At 33.1% G+C, this 14,900-nt stretch overlaps 2 long non-coding RNA genes across 2 annotated transcripts; both read left to right on the top strand.

Moving 5' to 3' along the window:
- The first annotated feature begins 526 nt into the window (after window positions 1-526).
- On the top strand, window positions 527-3,146 carry LOC127706302 (uncharacterized). Its single transcript, XR_007984404.1, has 3 exons — window positions 527-775; window positions 1,966-2,057; window positions 2,812-3,146. It is a non-coding gene; the product is annotated as an uncharacterized LOC127706302 (long non-coding RNA).
- A 732-nt stretch (window positions 3,147-3,878) lies between these two features.
- LOC127706305 (uncharacterized) lies at window positions 3,879-5,445 on the top strand. The gene is made up of 2 exons (XR_007984407.1): window positions 3,879-5,172; window positions 5,221-5,445. It is a non-coding gene; the product is annotated as an uncharacterized LOC127706305 (long non-coding RNA).
- The last annotated feature ends 9,455 nt before the right edge of the window (window positions 5,446-14,900 follow it).

The following is a 14,900-nucleotide window of genomic DNA, read 5'->3' on the forward strand; positions in this document are numbered from 1 at the left end:
AAGTAATCCTTTCCTTTTTTAAAATTATAAATAAATAAACCTTTGTTTTTATTAAATTTGAATAAATAACCATTTCTTTTTTTAAATTTGAATAAATAACCATTTCTTTTTCTAAATTTAAATAAATAACCTTCTTTTTTCTAAATTTGAAATAATGACCCCTTTTTTTTTGTGTGCTGGTGGTGTTACCACAGGTTTGTGTATGCGTCTAGTGTGGTTGGGAGTCATAGACTCTTACACTGCCGCTGGATAGCTTATATTCATAGGTGAAAAGAAAGCTGAGTGCGTAAGTCTTTCCTTCCAGTACATAGCCTCTACACTAACAAGACTTCTACAGTGCCTCCCCGTGACAGCACATGGTAACTAGGATCTAGTGTCCTAGGCTTAACTGTAGAGGATCTCGGAGTAGCAAGGACCCTAGAGATGAAGTGTGTAGGCCGATCAACGTGCGGACATCCCTAGCACTCATCAACCTTGCCCCAGTTATGGGTTAAATAGCCGGCTGAATGATGGTTATCAGCCTTGAAAGGATGTCTAGGAGAAGAAAACTCTGATATGAAATTTTTGGTAGATTTGACTCGTCAGCCTTGGTCTGCAATTGATCTAAAGGAAAAAAAGCTTGAGTAAAGATTCTCTGGTTCTCCAGGTTTGGGATTGAGAGATATGCCAACAACCTATCCTTGTAAAAAGGAAGAATGATTATATACCAATTAATCTCCCAGATGAGGAACATCACAACCGGGTCTGCATGAAGCTTTAACATTCAAAAGACAAGGTAAATATGCATAAGGTACATATAGTAGATGTCTAGTCATTTCATTTGAGTAGTTATGATTTTGATGTATAAATTCACGTCTGGATATAGTATTCCATAAGTCCACAAGATAATTAACATGGAGCACCAAAAATATTCATTGATATTCTGTTTTAGTGTAGAAAAGGGATAAATTTCTAAGGGAGCAATCTGACACTAACCAGAAAACCAGATTGAGTAAGGGGTCATCCATAATTGTCAACCATTTTCCAAAGTGTACAAAACATACACTTGGGGGGAGGGGGTTAAAAAATCAACATTTTTAAAGTATGCTTTTTTTTATTTATCAAATAAAACAGTCCGATATGTTTCAGTTATTTTCAATGCAAATTTCTATATTAAACTAAACTATAATAGACAGGATCTTAATTTTTTTTAAGAATGATTGAATCTTGTCTTGAAATCTGAAAATGGTTGATGTACACTTTTTAAGGGAGGGTAGGGGGTCTGAAAAAGTGTATGTTTTGTACACTTTGGAAAATGGTTGACAATTATGGATGACCCCTAATATCAACCCAACAAAATGGAGAATTTTAACAATGGTGCTCCTGAAAGAATAGGAAGGGTACACAGTTCCTGCTCCACAAGTCACAATTAACAGTTATGACCAAAATATGTATTACAAATAAGAATTCATAGGTTGAAAAAAAATCATGCATAAACTAAAAATAAAAAACTAAAAATTCACGAGAATTAGCCTAGTAAATTAAGAAGTATTATTATGCCATGTTAATTGGCACTCATACCACATCTTCTTATATCTATGTATATTTATTAGATAAAATGTTATGTATTAGTAAGTTATAAGTTATTATTTATTATAGTGACATGTGTATCATAACATACATCTAAACAATTACATGTATATACATAGCAATTTGATATTTACACCTGGCCCATTGGACCTATATGTCACTTTAGCAATATTGTATCTAATTTATCTGTATTAACTGCTATGATTAGATGTTGATTAATTGACTAAATTCCATATACATGTATAGATATCGAAATAAGATGTGGTATAGTTGCCAATGAGACAACTGACTCCACCAGAGACTAAAAGATATACAAGTTAACAACTATTGGTCAACATACAGGCCTTCAATAAGTGTTTAAAACTATCACAGTTGATGGATTAAATTTTTTTTCAGTTATCCTGGATATTTTGAAAACACGTAAATGGTTTACTGAAGGAAAATCGAAGGAAAGTAGGACCTGGATGTAAAATAATACCAACTTTAAGGTATGTATGTTGACGGTAACATTAAATCCTTGTTTCAAGGTAACATTAAAGATAATGAACGGTTCTAGTTTATTGCTTCTATAATAATACAATACCCAATTACAGATATAAAAATATGAAGATGTGGTATGATTGCAATTTTGAAAACTCTCCACAGGAAACCAAATGACATATAAATTAACAGCTATAGGTCACAATTCTGCCTTCAAAAATGATTAAAATCCATACCACATAGTTTGCTATAAATGGGCCAAAAAATGAAAATTGTAAAAAAATTCAATCGAGAAAACAAACTGCCTAATTCATGTCCAAAATAATGAACAAAACAAATATGTAACACAGCAACAAACATTACCACAGCAACAAACATTACCACAGCAACAAACATTAACCACTGAATTGAAGGCACATACAGAGTGTGGCAGGGTTAAACTAGTTTGAAGGCATATATTGTCCTTATCCATCAAATCTTTGGTTAAATGAAAATTTTTAATCCATGGTGCCTGAAAAAATTGACATGTTTATTTTAAACAAATCTGAAGTAAAATGTAAGTACAATGGTGGCATTTCATACTTAAGATGCCATAAGATTTAATACAGTTCTGAACTGCTTTATATGAAGAATTTCTTTAGCCTCTGTCTCCTGGTTACCCCATATATGGATAAAATGTAAATATCTACTGACATCAACATTATATATATTATTTTGTGAATTTTAGTTTGTTTTGAATGAAATTTTATTTTCTATTTGTAGACAAAGCGTGCTTGTTAATTTAGAAATCAACTGAAGCAGAAGAATGGATTCTGTTGATCTGAGGAACTTGGAAACACTTATTGACAAGAAAAATATGTAGTAATACAATTATGTTTAAAGAGAGAGATAGAAAGAGGGGGGAGAGCCAGTTGTAAAGATTTATTCTTTTAAACCAGATATGTTGATTACATTCGAATTTCATAGGCCTACAGTTCCCCCCTAAATGGTCTTAGTTAATACATGTACTAGGTGTTTAATGTAAGACTTTGATGTGACTTGTGAGAACAATCAGCTGCCATTGGTTTAAATCTATTTTTATGCCCTTTCAGTTTGGGGGGGGGGGGGGGGGCATATTGTTTTACTCCTGCCCTTACGCTCTACCATCCTATTATAGGTATATAGATATAAGAAGATGTCAAATTGGTGACAATGAGACAACTCTCCATCCAATTCACAGCTATTCCAGATAACTACTCCTAGAGTTTAATGAGTTATCTCCCATATTTGTAGGTACTTTTTGTCTCGCCTTGACGGAGTCAAAAAGCAAGACATAGGTATGCTGTTTCCGGCGTCGGCGGCGATGGCGTCAACAATGTATTAGTTTGTGATTAGGTCTAGTTTATGGTGAACCACAAGTGGTATGTCAATCATATTTGGTATGCAGTTGTATAAGCATTGGCACATCTAATTTCCATCGAGATTATTTGGCCCTGCCCCCTAAGTCATGGTCTATTGACTTCGAAACTTTTGCTTATTTTACACGTATTAGTTTGTGATTAGGTCAGTTTATGGGGAACAACAAGTGGTAGGTCAATGATATTTGGTATGCAGTTGTTTAAGCATTGTCATATCTTATTTCCATGGAGATAATTTGGCTCCGCCCCCTTAGTCATGGTCTATTGACTTTGAAAATTTTTCTTAGTTATCATGTATTAGTTTGTGATTAGGTCAGTTCAAGGGGAACGATTAGTGGTAGGCCAATGTTAATTGGTAATCAGCTGTATAAGCATTGGCACATCTCATTTCCATGGAGAATTTTTTGGCCTCATCCCTCAGTCACAGTCTAATGACTTTGAAACTTATCTTAGTTTACATGTATTAGTTTGTGATTAGATCAGTTTAAGATGAACTGCTAATGTTAAGTCAATGATATTTGGTATGCAAATTTATTGGCATTTGCAAGTATAATGTTTCCATGGAGATTATATAGCCCCAACCCCTCTTCATGGTTCATTGACTTTGAAACTTTTACATAGTTTACAAGTTAATTTGTATTTAGGTTTGGGAACGACTTATAATAAGTCAATGGTATTTGGTATGCAGTTGTATTAGCATTGGCACATCTCATTTACATGGAGATTGTTTAGCCATGTAACTCAGTCATGGTTCATTGACTTTGAATATTTGCATAACTTGTGTAAGATGTTAAAGTATTGCTATTTTGATTTCAACATTTGCATAATCAAAATTACAAAAAGGCGAGACATATCTCTGTGATAACAGTTTATGATATTTTGATATTTCCTGATAAGGCTAATGCAAATAGAAGATTTAACTTGTTTTTAAATTTAACAAACTGAGCATAAGTTGTGAGGAATGAAAACTAGCAGGCTGAGTTTTAGGGTTAAGGGGAGGAAATACACTTGTTTATCTCTTCATATGAGCTAGTTTTGTTCACTGCATGGAAGGCCTGCAATAAATTAGAATGTATTAGTTTTATATATAATTGTTATATATTTTTTGTTAGATATGCTATATAAGATGTAAATAAAGTAAGATGACAGTATTATTTAGAGCTCTGTAAATAAAATCGGCTTGTAAACAGGTCTAGATAATGCATTAAGTGGATTGGTCTGACATTGGGATTTCAAATTATATTTACGTCGTCATCATCTACAAAAGTGCTTCCATTCTCAATATTATCTGATATTAAACGCCCCTTCCTCCCAATTATGACTTCATTTTAAGTTTAATGAGTTATCTCCCATATTTGTAGGTACTTTTGGTAACAGTATATCATGATAAGGCTAATGCAAATAGGAGACAACTCTTGTTTTTTGTAGAAAAGAAGATTTAACTTGTTTTTAAATTTAATGGTAAATCCTGTGACTTCGTAAATTTTTTCTTAGCTTTAAAATAATATTTAAAACCCTGTCCATGAAATTGAACATTGCTCCTCTTGATTTAAGTAAGTGAATTCTTTTGCAATAGTTTAAATGAAATGTCAAATAGTATTTCATAATGCATTAGAAGGAATGGTATATTTTATAGAATGCTAGTATTGTTTTACTTGTATGTTTAGTGGTCACTAAAAATGTAATATATTATTATTTGTTTTCCTATTTACTATTATCAAGTGGAGTAACATCACCTAATTTCCCTGTTTGCTAGTTCATAACAATTGTAAAGTTAACATCACCTAATTTCCCTGTTTGCTAGTTCATAACGATTGTAAGGTTGAAATTTCTGTAACAATTAAACACCTATGATTCTTCCCTACAATGTATGAGTTTTTTTAAAGCAGGGTGTATTTTTTTTCAATATTGCCATATTCTTATGTCTTAAGTAGCAGTATTATATAAGGTGATTGCTACATAAATCATTTCTCATTTTAATAAATAACATTTATTTGAACTTTTTTATGTTTCTTTAAAATATTATTAAAATAATATTTTGTTCAGCTTTTTAGAAATAATCTTGTTTCAGTTATTTTGTGAGGAAGAGTTTTGAGTTTAAATCCCTGGCTGGGTCAGAAAACACAAGACTAAAAGCTGGTATTTGCTTGTAATAATATTTCAGGTTATATTTATCCCTTCAGAATAATATTTTAGGGTATAGTGATTCTATAGATATAAGAAGATGTGGTATGAGTGCCAATGAGACAACTCTCCATCTGCTGAATTATGTTTTGGGGTATGGTGATTCCTGTCGATTTTGAGGTTCACTTTTAATTCAATGGTAATCATTTCGAATTGTTTTTTTTCGCTTGTTTTTTTTACATATATCAGGCCATAATGGTTTCTGCATTTGAAATTGTATCATGTTTTGTTATATTGGCACCTCTTACAACTTGCTTACAGTGACCTATAGTTTTTAACACCTACATCATGAAATAAGTTCCTACTAATTTGTACTACTAGTATATAGTAATAACACTGTCTGTCATCTGACATTTGTGGTAAACCTCGGATCAAGAATATCAGGACCTGTTATGTTTTATGCACAGTATACCTTTAAAATGAAGGTACATTGTCATTAGACAATAATCAACATTTGATAGTTATTTCAAAGCTATGTGGAGGTATCTGACTAGCATTTGTATGACATAAATGTGACATTTTTCATGCAAAGACTTGCAAGGCAAAAAGAATAAGATACCATTAGTTATTATCGTTTATTGGGAAAGACTGTACTTTGACATTTTCATAGCTTTTTTTTTGGTTTTACTCTATAATTGTTGAGTTACTGTCACATTGTATTTACCCAAAACGTGACATCTTCTTGGAGCCTTTTGAAAACCTTCAAGGAAACCAACTAAAACTGGACTACTTAGTACATTTGAACTTGTATAAAAAAAATATTTCACTTCTTGCCACAGGAAACTTGGATGCAATGTTTTTATCTTATTATTGTGGTAGGTTTTTCATTAGTTATTTTATAAACATAATATAACTTATCATACTTGATTACATGTATGGGAAGTTAAGTCGCCATCTGTGTTTAGGGTTCACAGATACTATACCTCCCATTTAGGTATAGTAACGTCCCCGCCATACATATCAAGTATCTGCTAGTACTGGTATGAACTGAGGGAGATAGATCACTCAGTTGGACCCTGACCGTCAGACCAAGGGTGACTTGGTCAGACTGCGACCAAGTTGTGGTCTAAACCTTTTCCATAGTACCATGCATGAACTGAGTGAGATCGATCACTCAGTTGGACCGTGACCAAGGGTGACTTGGTCAGACTGCGACCGAGTCACGGTCTTAAGTACCATACATATCAAGTATCCGCAAGTACTGGTATGAGACCGAGTGGCATGACTTGGTCAGACTGTGTACCATGTATCCGCTTTACTGGTACAAGTTTGGCAGAGCCCCATGGCTATGTCAATATTTTTTTATCCAAATTTTAATTGGGGATGTTTTTAATTTTTATCCAAATTTTAATTGGGGAAGTTTTTATCTTTTTATCCATATTTTAATTAGGGATGTTTTTATCTTTTAATCCAATTTTTATTGGGGATGTTTTTATCTTTTATTCAAATTTTTATTGGGGATGTTTTTATCTTTTTATCCATATTTTAATTTGGGATGTTTTTAACTTTTTATCCAAATTTTAATTGGGGATGATTTTATCTTTTATTCAAATTTTAATTGGGGATGTTTTTGTCTTTTATTCAAATTTTAATTGGGGATGTTTTTAACTTTTTATCCAAATTTTAATTGGGGATGTTTTTATGTTTTATTCAAATTTGAATTGGGGATGTTTTAAATTTTTATCCATATTTTAATTGGGGATGCTTTAAATTTTTATCCATATTTTAATTGGGGATGTTTTAAATTTTTATCCATATTTTAATTGGGGGTGTTTTTAACTTTTTATCCAAATTTTAATTTGGGATGTTTTTAACTTTTTATCCAAATTTTGATTGGGGATGTTTTTATCTTTTATTCAAATTTTAATTGGGGATGTTTTCATCTTTTATTCAAATTTTAATTGGGGATGTTTTTAACTTTTTATCCAAATTTTAATTGGGGATGTTTTTATGTTTTATTCAAATTTTAATTGGGGATGTTTTAAATTTTTATCCATATTTTAATTGGGGGTGTTTTTAACTTTTTATCTAAATTTTAATTGGGGATGGGTTTTTTAATTTGTTAAATGGGTCAGGTTTTTTCATATTGGCTGTATAAGTCATGCTTTAGTCGAATCAGAGACTCTAAAATTGGTACTCCGAAAGGAAGAGACTGGTGGTCACTGCGGCCATTTGTTTCGGTGAACTAGCACCTTAAAGTCCAGGTAACCCTCAGGCCAGCTGGCTAGTACATTAGCAGACAGGTACTTTTGTACCATTTGGCATTTTTAAAACTTTTGGCAATTTTTACTTTAGACTATTTTTTTTTTAATTTTTTTTTTTTAATTTTTTAAATATTTTTTAAATATTTTTTAAATATTTTTTACACCTTTCAATTAAATATATATTTTGGCTGCAAAATGGTTATCCAAGGATAATTTCTTCAAATAAAATTTACATCACACATTTTGGCTTATTGTAACTTTGGCTGTTACCTTAATTTTAAAAATAATGATAACCATTTAATATTGAAATAAAAACTACAACTCCAAATTAGCTCAATATTAAAAAAAAAACATAAAAAATTTAGATCTTCTTTTCAGTATTGAAATTTTTCATTCTTCCATGCCTGGTACTTCATGATTAAAATCTTTTCATCAACTAACACTTTCATGGGGATATTTAACACACAGAGTAGGCTAATATAGGTGGTTAAGGTTGATATGGATAAGAGAGAAATGGAGGGAGGATGAGGGTAAATAATGAGAGTGGTATGTATGGATATATGTTCTATAGGGAGAAAAAGGAAAAATTGAGTAGATGAGGGTAATATTGAGAGTTGTATGTAAAGTAGTTAGGGAGAGAATGTTAATTTCTTTATAAGGGCTTGATGTACTGGTCTAATGGAAGTGCAGTTTTCTTTTTTCTCTTGTGTAGTTCTTATTTTCTTCAAAAATCTGGAGTAAACATTTTAACTTCTAAAAGTACTGCTGTCAAAAATTAACAAGTTAACAGCCTTTTTTGTTACTGATTATGTGCTGCTTATATATAAACATTGTAGCACTTCTCAGTGACTTGATAGGGTTGCAGCTTTTCTTCAATTTTAACAGCATTATCTTACAGTTATAGATGCAGTGATCAGCACACTTACACTATATTAATGTTTCTTTTATTCTGAGAAAATTTGCTTTCCAGTCTTATATAAATTTCTTGGTCTAATGTTTCTTCTGTATCTTTGCTGTCATGTTTGTAGTTCATTATCATCATATGCGTTTTATCAGTCTTAGAATGCTGAAATTGTGTGTAGGGTGTACTTCACACGCAACATACAAAATGGGTCACTAAGCCATTCTATAATGGCATACATCATTTTATATCCAAGCCTCTTTTAAACTTTTTAAAAACAGCTTTGGTACTCCTGTCAGTGTTTGAAGCACAGCAAAGTGGAACTAGACTCTAAAATTGGTACATACTGGTTCTTACGCTAAGCATGCTGGTGTTTGGAGTCGAAATATTGAGTCTGGGATAGGGTGACACATTTCCATTAGGACTTTCTTGTGAACTTGCATGTTAAAAAAATTCACATCATCTTTTTAGCTGGGCGAGGTGAGCTTTTCTCATCACTTGGCGTCCTTCCTTTAATTTTACTAAAATCATCTCTGTAACAACTGAGCAAAAGTTAACCAAATTTGGTCATTATTGGGGCATCTTGTTTAAAAAATATGTCTGATGACCCAGCCTACCAAGATGGCTGTCATGGCTAAAAATAGAGCATTGGGATAAACTGAAGATTTTGGCATATATCTCTGTAACCAAAACATTTAGAGCAAATCTGACAATGGGGTAAAAATGTTCATCAGGTCAAGATTTATCTGCCCTAAAATTCAGACAAATCTAAATTGGTAATTTTAATTTTTTTCCCCCCATTTTTGGTTATAACGGCTTGAATATTATTATAGATAGAGATAAATTGTAAACAGCAATAATGTTCAGCAAAGTAAGATCTACAAATAAGTCAACATTACAAAAATTTTCAATTGTCCCTTTATGGAATTTGTGCCCTTTAATGTCAATTTTTAACTTTTTTTTGTAAAATTTTGTAATCTTCTTCTCTGAAACAGATATCACAAATTCGACCAAACTTATCCACAATCATCATTAGGGTATCTAGTTGAAAAAATGTGACCTATGACCTCACCTTCCAACCAAGATGACTGCCATGGCTAAAAATAGTATGTAGGGGTAAAATGCAGTTTTTGACTTATATCTATGAAACTAAAGCAAAATATAACAGTTGCATTATTTCATGCATCAATTTTAAACATAAATCAGGTGAGCGTCACAGGCTCCTCTAGTTTACATATGTAACACTTAGAAATGTGATCTCCAACCCCACCCCAACTTTTCCGATTCCCCCAAATGTGTCAACATGACATCACTGAACTGTAAAACATGTCTTAATGTAAAAGGGCATCATCATGTTTAGTGATGCCTGTAACCTTAAATTGAAAACTTTATCAACAGTTTATCATTTAAAGAGCTTTTAAAAGAGGGACGAAAGATACCAGAGGGACAGTCAAACGCATAGATCAAAATTAAACTGACGACGCCATGCCTAAAAATGAAAAAGACAAACAAGACAAATAATAGTACACATGACACAACATAGAAAACTAACAAGAGTGCACACACTGAAATGTCTCGCCTTCTTTACTAATCATTGATATTATGTTGATAGTCCTAAATATAAAGCTTTATTACAACTGTCACATAAACTTAACATTAACCAAGAAAACTAAACATTGACCAATGAACCATGAAAATGAGGTCAAGGTCAGATGAAACATGCCAAGCAGGCATGTACAGCTAACAATTCTTCAATACAACAAATATAATAGACCTTTTGCTTATTGTTTAAGAAAAACAGACCAAAACACAAAAACTTAATACTGAGCAATGAACTGGGAAAATGGGTCAAAGTCAAATAAAACCTTCGCGACGACATATAGATCATAAAAAATTTCCATACACCAAATACAGTTGACCTATTGCATATAGTATTAGAAAAAAAGACCAAAACTCAAAAACTTAACTTTGACCACTGATACATGAAAACTAGGTCAAGGTCAGATGACACTGGACCTGCCAGCTAGCCATGTACACCTTAACATCATTCCATACACCAAATATAGTAGACCTATTGCATACAGTATAAGAAAAACAGACCAAAACACAAAACCTAACTATAACCACTGAACCATGAAAATGAGGTCAAGGTCAGATGACACCTGCCAGTTGGACATGTACACCTTACAGTCCTTCCATACACCGAATATACTTTACCTATTGCTTATAGAATCTGAGATATGGACTTGACCACCCAAACTTAACCTTGTTCACTGATCCATGAAATGAGGTCGAGGTCAAGTGAAAACTGTCTGATGGGGCATGAGGACCTTGCAAGGTACGCACATACCAGATATAGTTATCCTATTACTTATAATAAGAGAGAATTTAACATTACAAAAAATCTTAGTCACTGAACCATGAAAATGAGGTCAAGGACATTGAACATGTGACTGACGGAAACTTCGTAACATGAGGCATCCATAAATAAAGTATGAAGCATCCAGGTCTTCTACCTTCTAAAATATAAAGCTGTTAAGAAGTTAGCTACTGCCGCCGCCGCCGCTGGATCACTATCCATGTGTCGAGCTTTCTGCGACAAAAGTACTCAACATGTGGCACCCGTCGTGTTGCTTATGTTATTTCAAACCCGGTAAATAGTCTTATTAGGTAGGTCACATTCATGAAAAGGGAAGAGGATTGTAGTAACGACGTATGGAACATATCCGATATCATCTGTGAAACGGTTATTCCATAACGGTCAACCAACGCGTGATGGTGTCTGTAAAATTTACAAAGAGATGATTTCAACTTCACCATTTGGAATTCTTGGTTTAATAGCTTCCCCAAAATGTGATGTTTATGACTTTGAGTATGAATGTCCTACAAGTACTGTATTTACTATATATATATAAAAATATTAATTTTCCCGAACCATTTAGGTCACGGAAATTCCTTTTTTGCCATCAGTAAGGAGAGTTGTACAAATAATGTGAATACACAGAACCCCGATCCAATTCATCTTTTGCTAAAAATATTTATCATTTTCTGTTTTATATCTCCCAACATCATTCCATTTTTCTCTAATTTCGATTAAAATATGCCAAAACCTGCAGTAAAAATAGATGTATGCCCCAAATAAACATTCCCCGATTGTTTGAACTACTATGGCGTCGATGTAAAGCATTGCAAGCCTCGATGTAAAGCACACGCTTCCCAAGAGTAAGGAGAGTTGTACAAATAATGTGAATTCACAGACCCCCGATCCAATTTATCTTTTGCTAAAAGTGTTCATCATTTTCTGTTTTGTATCTACCAACAACATTCCATTTTTCTATAATCCCTATTTAAACATGTCGAAACCTGCAGTAAAAATAGATGTATGCCCCAAGTAAACATTCCCCGATTGGTTGAAAAGCTGTGGCCTCGATCTAAAGCAACGCAAGCACACGCAAAAATTTCCGTTGATATGTTGAACTTCGACCCCGGGATTCAGCCGATTCACATAGAGATTTTCTTGCGCTCAAATGTAATTCTAAGTGAAGTATACTGGTAAAGTAAAATTATATTCTTTTACAGAAATATTTACACATTTTATCATTAATGTATTGTCATGCTTCTGCATATTTACGCTGAGCTTTAGTTAAATATAATTCTATACAAATTTTGTTACGTCAAGCATGAAGAGTAAGAATATATTTCGCGCCAAAACAAGAAAATAATCTGTGTCACCAAATAAGTTTATCAGCATCTTTCTGAAATTTTCCAACAGAAAATAGCGTTAATTATAGAGAAATTTTGGTGAGTATTACTAATTAATGTTAAGGTTCACCAGAGGTGGTTCTTTACACCTTCTTGGCGGTCAATTTAATCCCATTTATCAATTATCCCCGATGGCGATGACACACAGTCGATTTGTGTCATGAGTGAAAATCTTATCTATTTGATGAAATAACTTCTTCATTAACTGTACATGCAATATTTTTGTAGTTTTTGATAACCGTGCACATTCCCATTGCATGTCCGCAAGATAAATGGGTTATGCATTTGTGAATTGTGTAAGTACAGTAATATTGTGTAATAAGAATAATGGCGGAGGATAAAAATTTGTGACGGTCAGTGCGTGATCACGTGACATTATTTGTAAACAAACGGGCTCCCCATGTAACACGTGTCGGAACTATCCATACAAGGTGCAATCAATCTTATATTTCACTATTTGATGATATTTCTGTGTCTGTTTGTAGGTTTTGCAGATCAGATGTCATAGTGTAGTTTCATAGACAAAAAAGTACCATGATTGTTCCTGTTCAGTAGTTCTTCTTCTTCTTCTTCCAAGTAAGGAACCGAATTCATATTGAATGTGTATGGTCCCGCAAAAAACTTAGCGCAGTGCCGGGCAAGGCAGCAAGTCTTCTCAAAGTTATTTACATTTAATTACATTTATATTTAGTTGTGAATTTTTTTTATAGAATTAGAAGGTAAGTATACATTAGTCATTCTTTTAGTCTGAAAAAAAATGACTCAACTCTCTGTGTAATTTTTCCCCAATTTTTGAAACATGCATAATTTAAAGAGCATTTGCTTCCCTTGAACCCTCCCCCCTTACAAATTGCCCAAAACTCATAGTCCGAGATTACTCTGATGTCCAACATCTGTTTTTGCGATTCCGCATTTTGACTCTTTATTTTCAAATTATACACACTCGGCCATTCAGCTTATTTGCATCATAAATGAACGAGGTGTTAGATTATGTTTTCCTATTGAATAAGGGTCATTTTCATAAATCAGTTCTCATACATGTAATAAATTGTAAATTACTTTTTCTGTTGGTCATGTGACAATCTTTTAAAGTTAAAGTAAAAATGCCAGTATTGATGTGTCAATGTGAAAACTGTCCAAATATGAGAAAATAGCGGGTGGCAGGTCGATTACACTTACTTAAATGAAGAGAAAAATGAACTAATTGAGGCTCGATTTATATAGATTATGTTTTCCTATGGAATATGGGTCATTTGCATAAATCAGTTCCCATAATATTGGTCATGTGACATTCTTATAAAGTGAAAGTTAAAATGAGGGTGGTAATGGGGGTATCTTCATGACGAATAACGGTAAAAAATCTTGCCAAATGACGTTAACAGTTATTTTTGTTGCATGACGATAAAATGAAGACTTTCTTCAAGACGATAAAAAAAATCGACAGATTTTGACGAATCACGTTAATTTTTTCCCAAAAATAACTGTAACGATAATTATTTGAGACCTCTGACGAATCACGATAAGGATATGTTGACGAATCACGGTAAAATGTTAACCAATTTGATGCTAACGGTAGCCGAAAATGACCGTTTGACGCCTGACGGTAAAGGGCATTCATACCCTCTAAAATGTCAGTATTGATGGGTCAATGTGAAAACTGTTCAAATATGAAAAGATAACGGGTGGCAGGTTGATCAAACTTACTTATATGAAGAGAAAAATGAATAAATTGAGGCTTGATTTATATGAATCCAGTCGCCTCCACTTTGGATGGGCAAATATCATCTATCTGATATGGGACCAGCTGAAGTCCCACTGCCCTAGCTGGTGTCTCAAAACAGTCGTTGGAGGTTAGAGTAATCTCCGACTACAAAACTCAATTCCAATGACAAAAATGCCCTAATCTTAAAATTGAAAGCATTGGAAAAGTAAACTGTAAACTATAATTTTAACAATGACCACAATTTGTTTTAGTTCAATGTACATGTAATAATATGCAGGATAATACATGAACTTAATACTGCTTCAAGGTCATACAGGTTTGTCAATGTAAAAATAAAATAATTTGTTTGCTAACTTAGGGAGCTACCATTTGATTTTTAGGGGGAGGGGGGGTCTAGGATGAAATTTGAAAAAAAGGCAGGATGAGACAATATGAAAAAAAAATGCAGGATGACAATTTATGTAAAAACAGTCGGGATAAACTAATAGAAAAAAAGGCAGGACAAAAAAGAGTGAAAAATAAAAAGGCAGGACAGATTACATCTCGAACTAAAAAAAAAAAATGCAGGACAAAATTTTTCATCCTAGCCTGCCACCCCCCCCCCCCCCCTCAACCACCACCACTACCCCTTTTTCCCCCATAAAAATGGAAAGGAAGCTCCGTTATAGTGTTTCCTTCAG

The sequence above is a fragment of the Mytilus californianus genome, unplaced genomic scaffold (genome assembly GCF_021869535.1).
Source record: "Mytilus californianus isolate M0D057914Y unplaced genomic scaffold, xbMytCali1.0.p SCAF_6, whole genome shotgun sequence".
NCBI classification, from domain to species: domain Eukaryota; kingdom Metazoa; phylum Mollusca; class Bivalvia; order Mytilida; family Mytilidae; genus Mytilus; species Mytilus californianus.